Source organism: Artemia sp. Qi Xiang Cuo, chromosome 3, assembly GCF_049724085.1.
Source record: "Artemia sp. Qi Xiang Cuo chromosome 3, ASM4972408v1, whole genome shotgun sequence".
Taxonomy (NCBI): Eukaryota; Metazoa; Arthropoda; class Branchiopoda; order Anostraca; family Artemiidae; genus Artemia; species Artemia sp. Qi Xiang Cuo.
In genome coordinates this window covers 22,242,599-22,258,817 of record NC_142796.1, presented here as the reverse complement: position 1 = coordinate 22,258,817, position 16,219 = coordinate 22,242,599, and the positions used below count along the sequence as shown (strand labels likewise).

The 16,219-nt window shown below is 47.3% G+C and overlaps 1 non-coding gene across 1 annotated transcript; it reads left to right on the top strand.

Moving 5' to 3' along the window:
* The first annotated feature begins 13,393 nt into the window (after positions 1–13,393).
* On the top strand, positions 13,394–13,475 carry TRNAL-GAG (transfer RNA leucine (anticodon GAG)). The gene has a single exon. It is a non-coding gene; the product is annotated as a tRNA-Leu (tRNA).
* The last annotated feature ends 2,744 nt before the right edge of the window (positions 13,476–16,219 follow it).

Genomic DNA, 16,219 nt, shown 5'->3' with positions numbered 1-16,219 from the left:
GGCTCCTTAGCGCTAGAGGTTTGGTGATAGTTAGCTGGTCCTATTTTATAGAAGGCGTTCAGTAGATCTCAACCTAAAACATGCCATCAAAACTAGGCAGCTAGTTGACGGATTAGTATTCACCGTGCTATCCAGCGTCTTTGAAGACACATGATGCCTAGTTCTTCATACTTATTTTACTATGTCTCTGGCAAGAATGTCTTGTAAACCAGATAAACGACCCCATTAAGCCATTTTCCAACAAGTTTGTTAGCTACTTGGACCCAAAACCTCCCGGTCACTCGATCTAGCTTCCAATCCTCCGTCTGAGGGAAGCGCAACTCGGTTCAAAAACTCAATCCTAGTTAAATAACACGGCTTCGCCCATCTGTTTTAGACAAAAAATCACAGGGTCCCCTGCATCGATCATAGTTGGTAGAGGTATCTAAAGGGGAGCAGTATGAGTTGAGAGGCTCACTGACCGTTCTGTGGGCGGATGGCGGCAAAGTTCTGTCAGTTGGCTTACCAAGTGACACGATGATCATGGAGTTTGGTGGTATTGAGGCGCGATGCAAATGGCAGCCGCTCTTTTAAGAGGGATGGCAGGTATTAGGCTCTGTCCCTAAATGACTCTCCAGGTTTTAAACTACTGCCGTTAAAGAAAAAAACTAGGGAAGGAGTGAACGGATGGCCCAGCAGGTAATAACCGATGAGATAGGGGAAAAACTGAAACGGTTGTTACCTCAACTAAAGGACAGGCCAGGAATGTATTCTCAACTAATGCCGTTTATCCCTCTCAGACAACCATTCTATTGGGTGAGAGTCTATTCTGCTACTACGAACAAAGTATGTTAGACTAGTATTCTTTTAAGTAAGGCGGTAAGAGCGCTATTCCTGTACTAAGAACATGCGAAGATTAACTATCACGGTGGCACAACTGAATTGGTAGGTCGGCGCCATCGAATCTAATGCCGCCCGCATGTTGGCAATTATGCAACAGCAGCCGCCTGCTGTGGATCTGCCGCTATTTTCCGAGTTGGCGTTAACCGGATATCCTCCAGAGGATCTGCTGTTTTGTGATGATCTACAGGTTCGTTGCCAACAACAGTTACAGCGGTTAGCGGCAGCGACACAGCTGGTTGCCGTAGTTGTTGGACATCCCTGGGTAAGGGATGGGTGGCTGTTTAATGCAGCTTCGCTATTCTGGCAAGGCAAACTGCTTATCCGCTATTATAAGCAGCAGCTACCCAATTATGGCGTCTTCGATGAGCAACGCTACTTCACGCCGGGAGATAATCTAGGTCTAGTAGATTTCAAGGGGTATCGGTTGGGGCTATTGATCTGTGAAGATCTCTGGGAGGAGGCGCCTTTAGCGGCGTTGACGGCTGCTGGGGCTGAGCTGATCTTATCGCTCCATGCTTCTCCCTATGACCGTGAGAAGCCGCGCCGTCGGCGACAACTCTTGACTCGGCAAACCTTACGCCATGGCCGTCCATTAATCTATGTCAACCAAGTTGGAGGGCAGGATGAGCTGGTATTCGATGGTCAATCACTGGTTTACACGGCACAGGGTGAGTACTGCTATCGCTTTTGCCAGTTTAGCGAACGGGTAGCGACATTATCCCTGCAGGAGTTGCAGTTTACCACTGCTCCGCCGTTGCCTCGTCTGCTCTCAGCGACGGCACAGTGCTATCAGGCCTTGGTGTTGGCACTACGGGATTATGTATGTAAAAATGGCTTTCAGTGAGTCCTATTAGGATTATCAGGCGGTATTGATTCTGCCTTAACGTTAGCCATTGCCGTAGATGCTTTAGGGAGTTCTCAGGTACAGGCGGTGCTGTTACCCTCTCCCTATACTTCAGCTTTGAGTTATCATGCTGCTCGTCAGCAAGCGGCTGCTTTATCGGTCCGCTTACTGGAGATCCCAATTACCCCAATTGTGCAGGGTTTTTCCCAGCAGCTGCAACCCTATGTAACAGATGATAGACTGCAAAGTATTACCCAACAAAATATTCAAGCACGCTGTCGGGGAACGCTATTAATGGCTTTGGCCGATGACCAAAATGCGCTACTACTGACCACTGGTAATAAAAGTGAGCTGGCGGTCGGCTATATGACACTTTATGGGGATATGGCCGGTGCCTTTGCCGTATTAAAAGATGTGCTAAAAACTGCTGTCTATCAGTTAGCACGCTATCGTAATCGTCTGGGGCTCGTGATTCCGCCAGCGGTATACAACGTTCGCCAACCGCCGAGTTAGCGCCTGGACAGCATGATCAAGATAGCTTGCCTCCTTACCCGCTGTTGGATGCCCTGCTACAGCGTTATATTAAGCGGAACCAATCTCCAACTGCTTTAATCGCCGCTGGTTTTGCCGAAGCTTTGGTTAAGCAGGTCGTGCAGCTGGTCGATAACAGTGAGTATAAGCGACGGCAACACGCCCTGGGACCGCGGGTGTCAGCCCGCCATTTCGGTAAAGATAGACGTTACCCTGCAACTTATTGCAGGACTCGAATGCTAGTCGTCAGCTATCAGAATATACCCTACCTTGCTGATCGCAGTCCTGTTTTAAATTCTGAAGATATTGCGGAGAATAGTTGATGTCGATAACCTTAACCATCCCCTTAGCGACTCATGATCCGGAGATCTGGCAATGGGTACAACAGGAGGCACACCGTCAAGAGCAGCATATTGAGCTGATTGCTTCTGAGAACTATGCGAGTCAAGCAGTACTGGAGGCCCAAGGCTCCCTATTAACCAATAAATACGCCGAGGGCTATCCTGGCAAGCGCTATTATGGAGGCTGTCAGTTTGTTGATGAAATCGAGCAATTAGCGATTAATCGAGCTAAAAAACTGTTTGCCGCTGATTATGTAAATGTTCAGCCTCATTCAGGTTCGCAAGCTAATTTTTCCGCTTATATGGCGCTTCTGAATCCTGGAGATACCATTTTGGGCATGGAACTCTCTCAAGGGGGTCATTTAACCCATGGTTCTCCAGTAAATTTTTCTGGCAAGCTCTATCGATCGTTCACTTATGGGGTCGATGCCCAAGACTATCTCGATTATCAGGCGGTTTCTGAATTAGCCCAGCAGCATCACCCTAAGTTACTGATTGGTGAATTTTCTGCCTACTCACGAGTTATCGACTGGTCGCGACTACGGCAGATTGCCGATAGTGTCGGGGCTTACCTGTTAGTGGATATGGCTCATATTGCTGGTTTATTGGCTACTGGTCTCTATCCGAGTCCGTTACCCCATGCTCATGTGGTTACCTCAACTACCCATAAGACGTTAGCTGGACCACGTGGTGGGCTGTTTCTCGCCGCCGGAGGCGATGAATCCCTGTTTAAGAAGCTCAATTCAGCGCTATTTCCTGGAGGACAAGGAGGGCCGCTAATGCATGTAATTGCCGCCAAAGCGGTAGCCTTTCAGGAGGCAATGCAGCCGGCATTTGCTGACTATCAGCAGCAGACGGTGCGCAATGCAGAAGCAATGACAGACAGCTTATTAGCACGTGGTTTTCAGATTGTCCCTGGAGGTACGGATAATCACCTATTTCTGTTGGATTTGACGGCTAAAGGGTTAACTGGAAAAGCCGCAGAGGCCCGTTTAGCAGAAGTAAATATTACCGTGAATAAGAACAGTGTCCCCAAAGATCCACAAAGTCTCTTTATTACTTCAGGGATCCGTATCGGGACGCCAGCCATCACCCGTCGGGGCTTCACCGAGTGCGAAGCCCGTCAAGTAGCTGATTGGATAGCAACCATTCTCGAACGGCAGCTGATGGCTGATGAACGGCAGCGGATACAGCAGCAAGTGGTTGATTTATGTCAGCGTTTTCTAGTCTATCAGAGCAAGCCTTAATGTTAGGATACTGCAAACTGATTGCTACAATTGGTAGCCCTGCTCATTGGCTTACGATAAAACCTCATGCAACGGTTAACGTTTAGTCGGAAAATGTTGGCACGCTGTGAGGCGCGCCAGCTGGTATTGAAAGCCCTGTACGCTTGGCAACTCTCACAGGATCCGCTCCCTCAGCTGATGGAGTATTTTCTCCCGGAACCAGAGATGCAGGAGGCGGATCAAGCCTATTTCCATCAATTAGTTGCCGGCATTGTTCAGCACTCTGTTAGCTTGGATCAGCAGTTGCAACCGCATATGACGCGGTCGCTGCAGGGAATCGATCCGATTGAGAAAGCAATTTTGCGCTTGGCGCTGTACGAACTGCTGTATTGTCTTGAGGTGCCCTACAAGGTGGTTATCAATGAAGCTATTGAGTTGGCGAAAAATTTTGGCGCCCAAGAGAGCCATAAGTTTATCAATGGGGTACTGGATAAGATCAAAGTTAGGGCAGTAGTCCCCCAGAAAACAGCTGATGAGTAGGGTAGGTGAGTGACCACTGACACTCCGAGAGTAGCGTTTCGTTGGACTAATCCTTACCATCTGATCGCGGTAGGATTTGGGGCCGGTTTAGCCCCATGGATGCCGGGGACCGTGGGGACCTTAGCGGCTTTGCCCTTCTGGTGGTTATTAGCCCAATGTAGCTCGATGTGGTACGGCATTCTGCTATTGGAGGCCTTGGTATTAGGCATTGTGGTGTGTGAACGGGTGGTAGCTGAATGGGAGGTCTCGGATCCGCCGATGGTAGTTTGGGATGAGTTCGTCGGATTATGGCTAACCCTGTGGGCTATTCCCTCTTTGCGGTGGCCATGGGTGCTAATTGGCTTTACGCTGTTTCGTCTGTTGGATATTAGCAAGCCTTGGCTGATTAGCTGGATCGATCGACATATCCCAGGAGGTCTGGGGATTATGTTAGACGATGTCATTGCTGGCAGTTTGGCAGCCTTGTTACTCAAACTAGGTGGCTACGGTTGGAAACTTTATGGCCATTAGAAGCCGATTGACTAATGCCCGACTAAATCTTCTAGCCGGGCACAGAGAGAGCGCTATTAGGCAGCGGCAGCTAACAGTGGCAAAGTGCTGTCATGGGGTTTGGCTAATGCTTGCATACTGCTTAGCGGGTTATTTGCTAGAGGGTATGCCGCGGTAGCAGTGAGTTTTTTAGCAGAGGCCAGCTGGGCATTAACCGCTGTTGAGTTTACCTCGGTATGGATTGAGCTTAGAATAGAGTTTTCGCTGGGCGTGGTCTGGCAATCATAAAAGATTTCAGTATCCTCATCATCGAAAGATTCACAATCATAGAAAATTTCTGCTGGTTCCAAGGCGGTTTTTACCTTATTGGCTAAACTATCAATGCCTGATTTGACCGAGTTGCTTAGCCAATCAACTGCCTGGTTAACAACATCCTTTATTAGGCTTGTCGCCAATTCTTTCAATTTTTTAGCAGCTTCATCAACCAAGTGATTGGTCAACTCCAGCATCTTATCACTGGCTTTTTGTAACAGTGGGCTAAAGTATGTTGACATAATAGGCCTCCTATAGTTGCTGGCGGAGATTATACGGGTGAGTCTGTTTAAGCCTGTTCACGTATCTATCACTAACTTGTTACATAACATAACAATAAATTAATTTTTAAAAATAATCAAGTATTTTTTAAACAATATTGTTTAAAATTCACCGATTAGGATTAGCATAGGCTGAGGCGCAATCGGTGACCAGTATGCCGGCTCTTCTCTCAGTTGCTACACCTGGTTTAATAGGGAAGAAGCTGCAACCGCTTGATTGGATAGACTCTCAATTTGAGAGTTGAAGGGTAAATTGAGTTATCTTATTTTTAGGGGTAGCAGCTTTTCTCACAAGAGTCATCAAGGTGATAGTCCTTTTTTATCTAGCCTGTTTTGAGTAGCCAGTGAGTCTTTTTTTTGACTGCTTCCTCTCTGAAGGGAGGGACTGGCCAGTTCACAGCAATTCACCTTAACCACATAGATGTTTTAGGGATTTACAATCGCTTCATGGGCTAACACGGCCAGCTCGGCAAAGGGCAGCGATTAATATCGTGGTTGTGGTCTGTTAAGCACTCGGGACACTTCCATTGGCTAAAATTAAACAGCATAGATTGGGTAAAACCGTAACTTGTTCAAATGGCGCTGCAGAAATGCCAGACGTTTTGCTTACTTTGCTGTGTGCTTGGGGTTGCCGGTACGTTCTCCTGAATTGGTGACGAACAGCTCTTTTAAGCCTACATCAATACCAGCTATTTTCAGGCTAACTGACAGTGATTTGGGCTTAAAGTCACAAAGACAGGAGACAAAATATCCTCCTGTTACAGGTTTAGTGATGTAATAGTTGAAGGTTCACAGAGAAAATCGCGTGACCAGCCTACCGCTAGTAATGCCGGGTATGCAGCACGCCTCTCAAAGAAATTTTTAAAGGCTGCTGGCTGGTGACGCAGTCTGACCCGCCCAAAAGAGCCGGATTTCTCGGTGGCATTTGAAGAAACCTCAACAACTCTTAGCATTCAGATATTTGTTGTTACTATAGAAATAGTCAGTAGTAAAACCCTAACAGAGGTGCCAATGATCGGCATTGGAATCAATCAGTGATGAAACATGGACAGCGTTGCTTAGTGGTAAGGGCTGCAGCAAGTAGGCCAAGTGACTTAATGCCATAGGTATATCAATGAGCAGGAGGAGTGCATTGTGTCAAACCAGATGCCAGCAGATTTATACTACACGAAAACCCACCAGTGGTTATGTTCCAAGTCTGGCCGCTGTTATCGAGTTGGCATGACGGATCAGGCGCAATCCCTATTAGGGGAGATTATTTTTGTTGATCTACCAGTTATTGGTGATATCTTTACTGCCGGGGTAAATTGCTCAGTGACTGAATCGGTAAAAGCAGCTGTTGATGTCTATGCACCGATCAGCGGAAAAATCGTCGCTATCAATGAAGCCTTAGATAGCGAGCCGGAGCTGATTAACCAAGATTCTTATGGGGAAGGTTGGCTATTTATTATTCAGGCAAGTGATGAAACGGAGTTAAACAGATTATTAACGGCCAGTGATTACCACACTTATCAACAGACACTAGATACAGACTAGCGAGATAAAGTTTGTGGTCTCGTGGATAGCTGCGCTGTTCTCGAACGTTGGTTGAATCATTCATGATGAGCAAGCGAGCAGTCAGCGGTCGATTAGAGAGTACCGCAACCACGCTTACTAACATATTTATCAAGTTTAATCGGTAATTTTCATTGAGCTACTGGTACTTTATACCTTGGTCATCTTGTATAGCACCTAGTACTCCAAGATTGCTTCTAATCTAAACATACCGGTAATTACGAGAGCTAAACAGCTATCTGTCGACTAACACCTGCTAGAGGCTGTTGTCAATACTCTCAAAACGACGAAAATTATCGGTGCTTAAGTGGCTGAACTGCGTTAAAATTAACGAAATCAGCCTGCGGCCAGAGTTAACTGGCAATGGGGGGAGTTTTATTGGAGAAAACAGTCGTATCGGCTAGATACCAATACTGTTGACACTGTAGTTGAGGAGTAATATCTCTTATGATTCCAATGACAGTACAGGGTGCTGAAAAGTTACGGGAAGAGTTGACTCATTTAAAACAGGTGCGGCGCCCGCAAATTATAGCCACAATTGCTGAGGCTCGTGAGCATGGAGATTTAAAAGAGAATGCTGAATATCAAGTGGCTCGGGAACAGCAGAGTTTTTGCGGAGGACGAATTAAGGAGCTTGAGCATAAGCTGGCTCAGGCACAGATTATTGACATCACTAAAGTTTCACCCTTTAACCGGGTGCTGTTTGGTACTACCGTGACCCTACGGCATCATGATCGTAATGATGAACAGTGTTATCGTATTGTTGGCGATGATGAAGCAGATAGTAAAAATGGCTTAATTTCTGTCAATTCGCCGATAGCCCGTGGTTTAATTAATAAACCGTGCGGGGCAGAGGTGTTGATTAAGACACCTGGTGTTGAGGTTGAATATACTGTTCTGAAAATTGAGCATATCAGTTAGTAGCCCCTATTTTTAATGGATTTTGGGAAAATGTGTGTCCGGTCGACAATCGAGCAAGCGCTAAGCGCTGGTTACAAGCCCACGTTACCGACCCTTATGTGCAGCAAGCTAAGCGACTAGGCTTGCGTTCGCGTGCCTGGTTTAAGTTAGAGCAGTTGCAGCAGCGTGACCGGCTATTTAAACTGGGGATGACCGTCATTGATTTGGGGGCGGCACCGGGAGGATGGTCCCAGTATAGTGCACAATGCGTTGGAACTAGCGGGAGGGTCATTGCTTGCGATCGGTTGCCGATGGCAGTGGTTAGCGGAGTTGAATTTCTACAGGGAGATTTCTCAGACCCTAGAGTTGTTGAGCAGTTGTTAGCACTGATTGGTCAGCGCAAAGCTTCAGTGGTTTTATCAGATATGGCGCCCAATTTAAGTGGGTTAGCGGTGGTAGACCAGGCACTAGCACTGCAACTGGCTGAGTTGGCACTGGAGTTATGTCAGCAGATTTTGGTCAACGAAGGCTCTTTGGTGGTTAAACTATTTCAAGATTGTGGATTTGATGACTACTTGCGAATGCTTCGTCGCTTGTTTACCCAGGTGAAGGTACGTAAACCAGCTGCTTCCCGACAACACTCCAAAGAGCTATATCTAGTGGCCAGATGATATAAACTATAGTAACCTACTTTAACAATACAATCCACGATTAACCTGGCAGGGTATATGGGGTTAATAGCTTGAATAATATGGTAAAGAACCTGATCATTTGTTTGGCACTTGTTGTCATTGGGGTGTCGCTATTTCAAAATTTCCGCTCTGAGAATAGTCAGAGCCGTTCGGTCACCTACAGCGAATTGATAAAATCGGTGCGGCATGGCGGAGTGAAAAAGGTAGAGTTCAGGGAGAGAAAGTTGCACGTTTATCGGAAGGATAATAGCGACTATTTCACCTATACTCCACTGTGGGTGGATGGCCATCTGGTAAAAATACTGTTAGACAGCCATGTGATGGTTGAGGCAGCACCACCTGAGGAGGAGAACCGTTTTCTTACCTTTCTAATCTCTTGGTTCCCGATGTTACTAATCATAGGGGTCTGGATCTACATGCTACGGCAGGTTCAGGGGGGCGGTAAAGGTGCCATCTCTTTTGGCAAAAGCCGTGCTCGGATGATGGGAGATGATCAAATTAAGACCACTTTTGCCGATGTTGCTGGGTGTGATGAAGCTAAGGAAGAGGTGAGCGAGTTAGTTGACTACCTTCGCGAGCCGGCACGTTTTCAAAAACTGGGTGGCCTAATACCTAAAGGAGTGCTGATGGTCGGCCCTCCGGGTACCGGAAAGACCCTGATGACAAAAGCAATTGCTGGCGAGGCAAAAGTGCCTTTCTTCAGCATTTCAGGTTCAGATTTTGTAGAGATGTTTGTTGGCGTGGGTGCTTCACGTGTCCGCGACATGTTTGAACAGGCTAAAAAAGCCGCTCCTTGTATCATTTTTATTGATGAAATTGATGCCGTTGGTCGTCAACGGGGAGCTGGGCTTGGGGGCGGCCACGATGAGCGTGAGCAGACCCTAAATCAAATGCTGGTAGAGATGGATGGTTTTGAGGGCACCGAGGGAATCATCGTCATTGCAGCGACTAACCGCCCAGATGTCTTAGACCCTGCTTTACTGCGCCCAGGACGCTTTGATCGTCAAGTCGTTGTTGGCTTGCCGGATATCCGAGGACGTGAGCACCTTTTAAAAGTGCATATGCAACGGATCCCGACTGCTACCGATGTCAACGTATTAACGATTGCTCGCAGTACCCCCGGATTTTCCGGGGCTGATTTGGCCAATTTAGTTAATGAAGCGGCCCTGTTTGCCGCCCGTGGCAACAAACAGATAGTGTCGATGGCGGAATTTGAGAAGGCCAAAGATAAAATTTTAATGGGTGTCGAACGCCGCTCGAGGATAATGTCGGAAAAAGAGAAAGAGTCGACTGCCTATCATGAGGCTGGGCATTCCATCGTCGGGCGTTTAGTACCCGATCATGATCCAGTCTATAAAGTCAGTATCATTCCGCGAGGTCGCGCCTTGGGGGTCACTCTGTTTCTTCCGGAGCAGGATTGCTTTAACCACAGTAAGGAGTCCTTAGAAAGCATGATCTGCAGCTGCTATGGTGGTCGGATTGCTGAGGCATTGATTTATGGTGAAGATAAGGTCTCTACCGGAGCATCAGAAGATATCCGCCAAGCGACGACATTGGCCCGTGGAATGGTGACCCAGTGGGTTCTGTCGGAAAAATTGGGACCGATACTCTATGCTGAAGAAGAAAGTGAGGTCTTTTTAGGGCGTTCCATGACTAAAGCATCGCAGCATGCAGATGAAACGGCGTGAGCCATTGATTTATAGATTCGGAGTATTATTGACTGCAACTACCAGCTTGCGGTCAATATTTTGAAAAATAATTTAGATATCTTGGAGGCGATGAAAGAGGCTTTGATGAAATATGAGACAATTGAAGCTGCGCAAATTGATGATTTGATGGCGCGTCAACCGGTACGGCCTCCAGCAGGATGGCAAGAAGCCTCTAATGCTTCCAATCAAACGGTAGTTAATCAACCCCCTCCGCAGTCAGAGTCCTCTCAGTCGCCATCAAATGCTCTATAATACTGAAGAACAAGGCCAGTTTGATTAGTTTACATAGCCGAGGGCGTCAATTATCGCTGATGACTCCCCAAGTGATGGGGATCTTAAATGTAATGCCATACTCCTTCTTTGATGGTGGGAATTACTGCTCTGTTGACACGGCGTTACGCCGTGTTGAACAGATGATTAGCGAAGGTGCCACGCTGATCGATGTCGGTGACGAATCGACGCGACCAGGTGCGGTGACGGTTTCACTGGATGAGGAGTTGCATCGAGTAATACCGATAATTGAGGCGATTGTCGCGCGGTTTGATGTTTGGCTATCGATTGATACTTATAAGCCAGAGGTGATGACGCAGGCCGCCACCAGTGGCGTTCACTTAATTAATGATATTATGGCATTGCGTTATTCCGGTGCCATCGAGGCGGCAGCGACATGCGGTCTACCCGTCTACTTAATGCATCGACGTGGGTTGCCAGGCACTATGGAACGTCAGCCTCATTATCAGCAGCTGCTAGCAGATGTAATAGCGTTCTTCCGGATTACTGCTTGTCAGGCAGCTGGCATCAATAAAGAGCAGTTACTGCTGGATCCCGGTTTTGGTTTTGACAAAACGGTTGATCATAACTATCAATTACTGAGCAACCTGAGACAATTGCAGGCCTTGTCACTACCGCTACTGATTAGTCTTTCTCGTAAATCGATGATTCGCCATGCCTTAAAGGGCTTAAGAGAGCCTGGTGCTGTGGGTAGCGTAGCAGCAGCAGTAATCGCCGTGATGCAAGGGGTGCGTATTGTACGGGTGCATGATGTGCGTGAAACAGTTGAGGCATTGCGCATAGCCTCAAAGGTACTTGAATACTCCGAGAGGATGACAGCAATCTCTCTATAAATAATTAGGAATAGTTTGTGGAACACCAGCAATTGCTTGGCACCGATGGGATCCATGGCAAAGTGGGATTTGCCCCGATTACCGCTGATTTTATCTTGAAATTAGGTTGGGCTACCGGCCAGGTGATGGCACGTCATGGGTCGCGGAAAATTATCTTGGGTAAAGATACGTGGATCTCCGGTTATATGTTGGAGTCAGCTTTCGAAGCTGGGTTAGCGGCGGCTGGTCTATCGGCCGCCTTAACCGGCCCAATGCCAACGCAAGCCATCGCCTATTTGACTCGCACATTCCGTGCTGAAGCAGGGGTAGTTATTTTGGCCTCTCATAATCCTTATCATGATAATGGCATTAAATTCTTTTCAACGGATGGCACTAAATTGCCCCGTGCTTTGGAGAGCGCAATTGAGCAGGAATTAGCACGTCCGATGACCTGTGTTAACTCTGAAACTTTGGGGCGACTAGTCGGATTGTCGATGCAGCAGGGCGTTATATTGAATTCTGTAAGAGTTGCTTTCCACATGAATTTGATTTAAGTGGCCTGCATATTGTGGTCGATTACGCTCATGGCACCACCTACCATATTGCCCCCAATGTGTTTCGGGAACCGGGAGCTCGGGTAACCCTATTAGGCTGTGAACTCAATGGATTAAATATCAATGCCGGCTGTGGGGCCACGAATGTGCAAGCTTTACAACAGCAGGTATTGTCTGTACAAGCGGATGTTGGAGTTGCTTTCGACGGTGATGGTGATCGATTAATTATGGTTGATCACCGTGGCCAACAGGTCGATGGTGATCAAATTATTTATGTTATTGCTCAAGACCTACTGCAACAGGGCAAATTACCCGGTGGGGTCGTGGGAACACTGATGAGTAATATGGGTTTGGAACTGGCCTTACAGAGACTAGGGATTGCTTTTGAGCGTTCAGCCGTTGGGGACCGTGCAGTGTTAGAAAAATTACAGGCGCTAGGATGGCGGTTAGGTGCTGAGAATTCAGGTCATGTTATCTTATTAGACAAAAGCACTACCGGCGATGGGATTGTCGCTGCTCTGCAGGTATTAGCGGTGATGGTGCGCACCGGTCACACCTTAATGGAGTTGTGTAAGGGGGTTACCTTACTGCCTCAAGTATTAGTCAATATCCCCTTGAGAAATCATCAGCAGGCATTACAAAGCAACGCCGTTAAGCAAGCAGTGAGTCAGGTAGAGCGTCAACTGGCAAGGCAAGGCCGAGTTGTGTTACGCCAATCAGGTACTGAGCCATTGGTTCGCATAATGGTAGAGGGTGAAGACCGAGCAGTTCTTGAACATATGGCAAAATTGGTCATGGAAGCAGTTACTTTATAAACTGCTCCATGCTATGTATAGGATTTGACAGCCTGAGGGTGACGTGAAAATGGTGCTTATGGTTGTCATTCTAGCAGAGATCTCACTATTAACTATTTCCTTTTACTGACCATTCTGTGTATTATATTGCCACCGTGCTAAATAAGGAAATAATGGATATCTAGCCACTAACAGGTAGCCATGTATCGAATTTTGTTAGCCATTTATCTGTTCATCGCGTTGAGCATCATTGTATTAGTATTGCTGCAACAGGGAAAAGGAGCTGATTTAGGCGCTTTTTCAAGCATGGGTGCTTCTGACACGCTATTTGGATCAACCGGCAGTAATCGATTCATGGGACGGCTAACAGTGCTGTTAATGGGGCTGTTTATTTGCGCTGTGCCTGTTGTTAGGTAATTTAAACCGTGCTAAGTTAGCTGTCGGTTCTGCGGCAGAGCCGGTTGATTTACCAGTGTCATCGGTGCCGCTGGCTGCTGCTGATAGTACAGCAGTTGTGACTACGCCGAATAGCACACAATAGGTCATCAGGAGTGGCCGCTTAAAGTAAATAATTAAACACAATAGCCAGTAGCTATCAGCAGTTTGCTGTGTTCTAATTACTGAGTTCTGAGTTCTATTTAGCCGAGATGGTGGAACTGGTAGACACGCTATCTTGAGGGGGTAGTGCCCATGGGTGTGCGGGTTCGAGTCCCGCTCTCGGCACCAACGGGTAGGGTCAATAGCTGTCTAGAGTCAATTAGGTAAATAAAGTCATAAAAGCGCTTGTTATAAGCCTAGAAGCAGCGTACAATGCTTCTAAACTTGGACGCGGGGTGGAGCAGTCTGGTAGCTCTTTGGGCTCATAACCCGAAGGTCGTTGGTTCAAATCCAGCCCCCACAACCATCTTCAATAAAAGCCCCACATGATGGGGTTTTTATTAGCCGCTATCACGCAGATGTCAATGTTTAGAGGGCTTTATAGCCCTTTTTTGTTGCACAGGAGTTTATTTGTTCAGTTTACAACAACGCTTAACTGAGCTGCTTCAACCACCGATTGTTGCTTTGAGCTATGAGTATGTTGGATTGCAGCTGCTGACTAATCGACGTCCAGCTATGTTGCGTGTCTATATCGATAAGCCTCAGGGCATCTCGTTAGAGGATTGCGCTATAGTCAGTCGGCGAGTAAGTCGCTTGTTGGACGTGCATGATCCCTTAAAGGAACCGTATCAACTGGAGATCTCCTCTCCGGGTTTGGAATGTTTGCTATTTACCTTAGAACACTACCAATGCTTTATCGGATCTAGAGTGGTTATTTTACTCCAGTTACCGCTCCAGGGGCGTCGGCAATGGAAAGGTGTGCTTGAGGTGGTCAATGAGCAGAACATCCTCTTGCAAGAGGATGAAGGTAGGCAACTTATTGAATTCAGTAACATCCGGGAAGCACATCTTATTCCACCCGTTTGATAGTGCCTGTAGGAGGGAAACAGATGAATAAAGAGATCTTAGCGATTATAGAGGCAGTATCTAATGAAAAAGCGGTGCCTCGAGAAAAGATCTTTGAAGCATTAGAGATGGCATTAGTGATAGCCACTAAAAAAAAGTATGCTTATGAAGTGGACATCCGAGTTAATATTGACCGTAAGAGTGGTCATTTTCAAACCTTCCGGCGCTGGTTAGTCGTGCAGCAAGTTACGCAACCAACTTTAGAGATTACCTTAGCCGCCGTTCAACTGGATAATCCCGGGTTAGTTGAAGGTGTTTACATTGAGGAGCTTGTGGATTCTATAGTCTTTGATCGGATTGCTACCCAGACGGCCAACCAGGTTATTGTGCAGAAGATCCGGGAAGCTGAGCACGCTATGGTGGTAGAGCAATTCTTCCAGTCGATCGGCAAGATTGTTAGCGGAGTGGTAAAGCGGGTGACGCGTGATAGTGTCATATTTGATTTAGGCAATCACGCTGAAGCGATCATCCATCGAGAGGAGCTGTTGCCGCGTGATGCCTTCCGGATTGGCGATCGCATCCGTGGCATTCTGTATGCGGTTCGCCCTGAGGCGCGGGGTCCACAATTAATTGTTTCTCGTTTGCGCTCTGAGCTATTAGTCGAGCTATTTCATATTGAAGTTCCAGAAATTGGTGAAGAGATTATTGAGATTAAGGCGGTGACCCGTGATCCTGGATCACGCGCTAAGATTGCTGTCAAGACCAATGATAAACAGATTGATCCTACCGGCGCTTGTATTGGCATGCGGGGAGCGAGAGTGCAAGCGGTCTCTAGTGAGCTAGGAGGCGAACGAATTGATATTTTTCTTTGGGATGATAACCCCGTACAATTTGTTAATAACGCCATGGCACCGGCGGATGTGGTATCGATAGTCGTTGATGAAGATCGTCATGCGATGGATATTGCTGTCGTCGCAGACAACTTAGCTCGGGTGATCGGTCGCAATGGTAAAAATGTTCGTTTAGCTTCACAGTTAACGGGCTGGGAACTCAATGTGATGGCAATAGAAGCGCTAGAGGCTAAGCGACAGGCTGAGGATGATGCTATTGTTGCTCAGTTTGTTCAGCAACTAGATATTGATGATGATCTGGCGACACTATTAGTGAAAGAGGGCTTTTCTAGCCTAGAGGAGTTAGCCTATGTGCCAGTTAAGGAACTACTGAGTATTGAAGGGGTAACGGAACCACAAATTAAACGTTTGCGCGCCCGTGTCAAAGAGGCTTTAACGAATGCTGCAATATTGCCGCCGAGTGAAACCGCTCACCCCTCGGTGGCCGATGCCCTACTGCAGTTGTCGGGTATGCAGCCAGGCTGGGTTCGGTAGCTGGTGGCACAGGGGATTGAAACACTAGAAATGTTAGCAGAACAGAGTGTCGATGAATTAAAAGAGAACGAAGGGTTAAGTCAGCAGCAAGCGGGTGAATTGATTATAGCGGCTCGAAATATTTGTTGGTTTAGCGAACAAGCTTGATAGGGGTTGCAGGAAGGAGCAACATGACAGAGGTAACCATAAAACAGCTTGCCGAGGAGAACCAGATCCCGGTTGAACACTTGCTGCAGCAGTTGGCAGAACTTGGGTTAAATAAAGGGCCTTTATCTACAGTGACTCAGCAAGAAAAGCAGAAATTACTCCACTATTGGCAGGGCGATGCATCGCCCAGTAGACTCACTTTGCAGCGTAAAACCCGCAGTACGTTGAATGTAGCCAGTGGAGGTGGTAAGAGCAAATCTATTCAAGTCGAAGTCCGTAAAAAGCGTACCTATGTAAAGCGTGCAACTGCTGAGGCAGCAGCCCCGGCAGCAGAGGAGGCACCACTAACGGCAATGGCTGGGCCTGCTCTTGCCGCTGCTGCAGAAGCCTTATCTTATCAGCCAGCGCCAGATAGTCAGCCGGCAGCACGCCCGACCATTAAAGAGAAGGCGGTTTCTTCATCGACTGCTACCACAAAATCGCTGCCTAAGA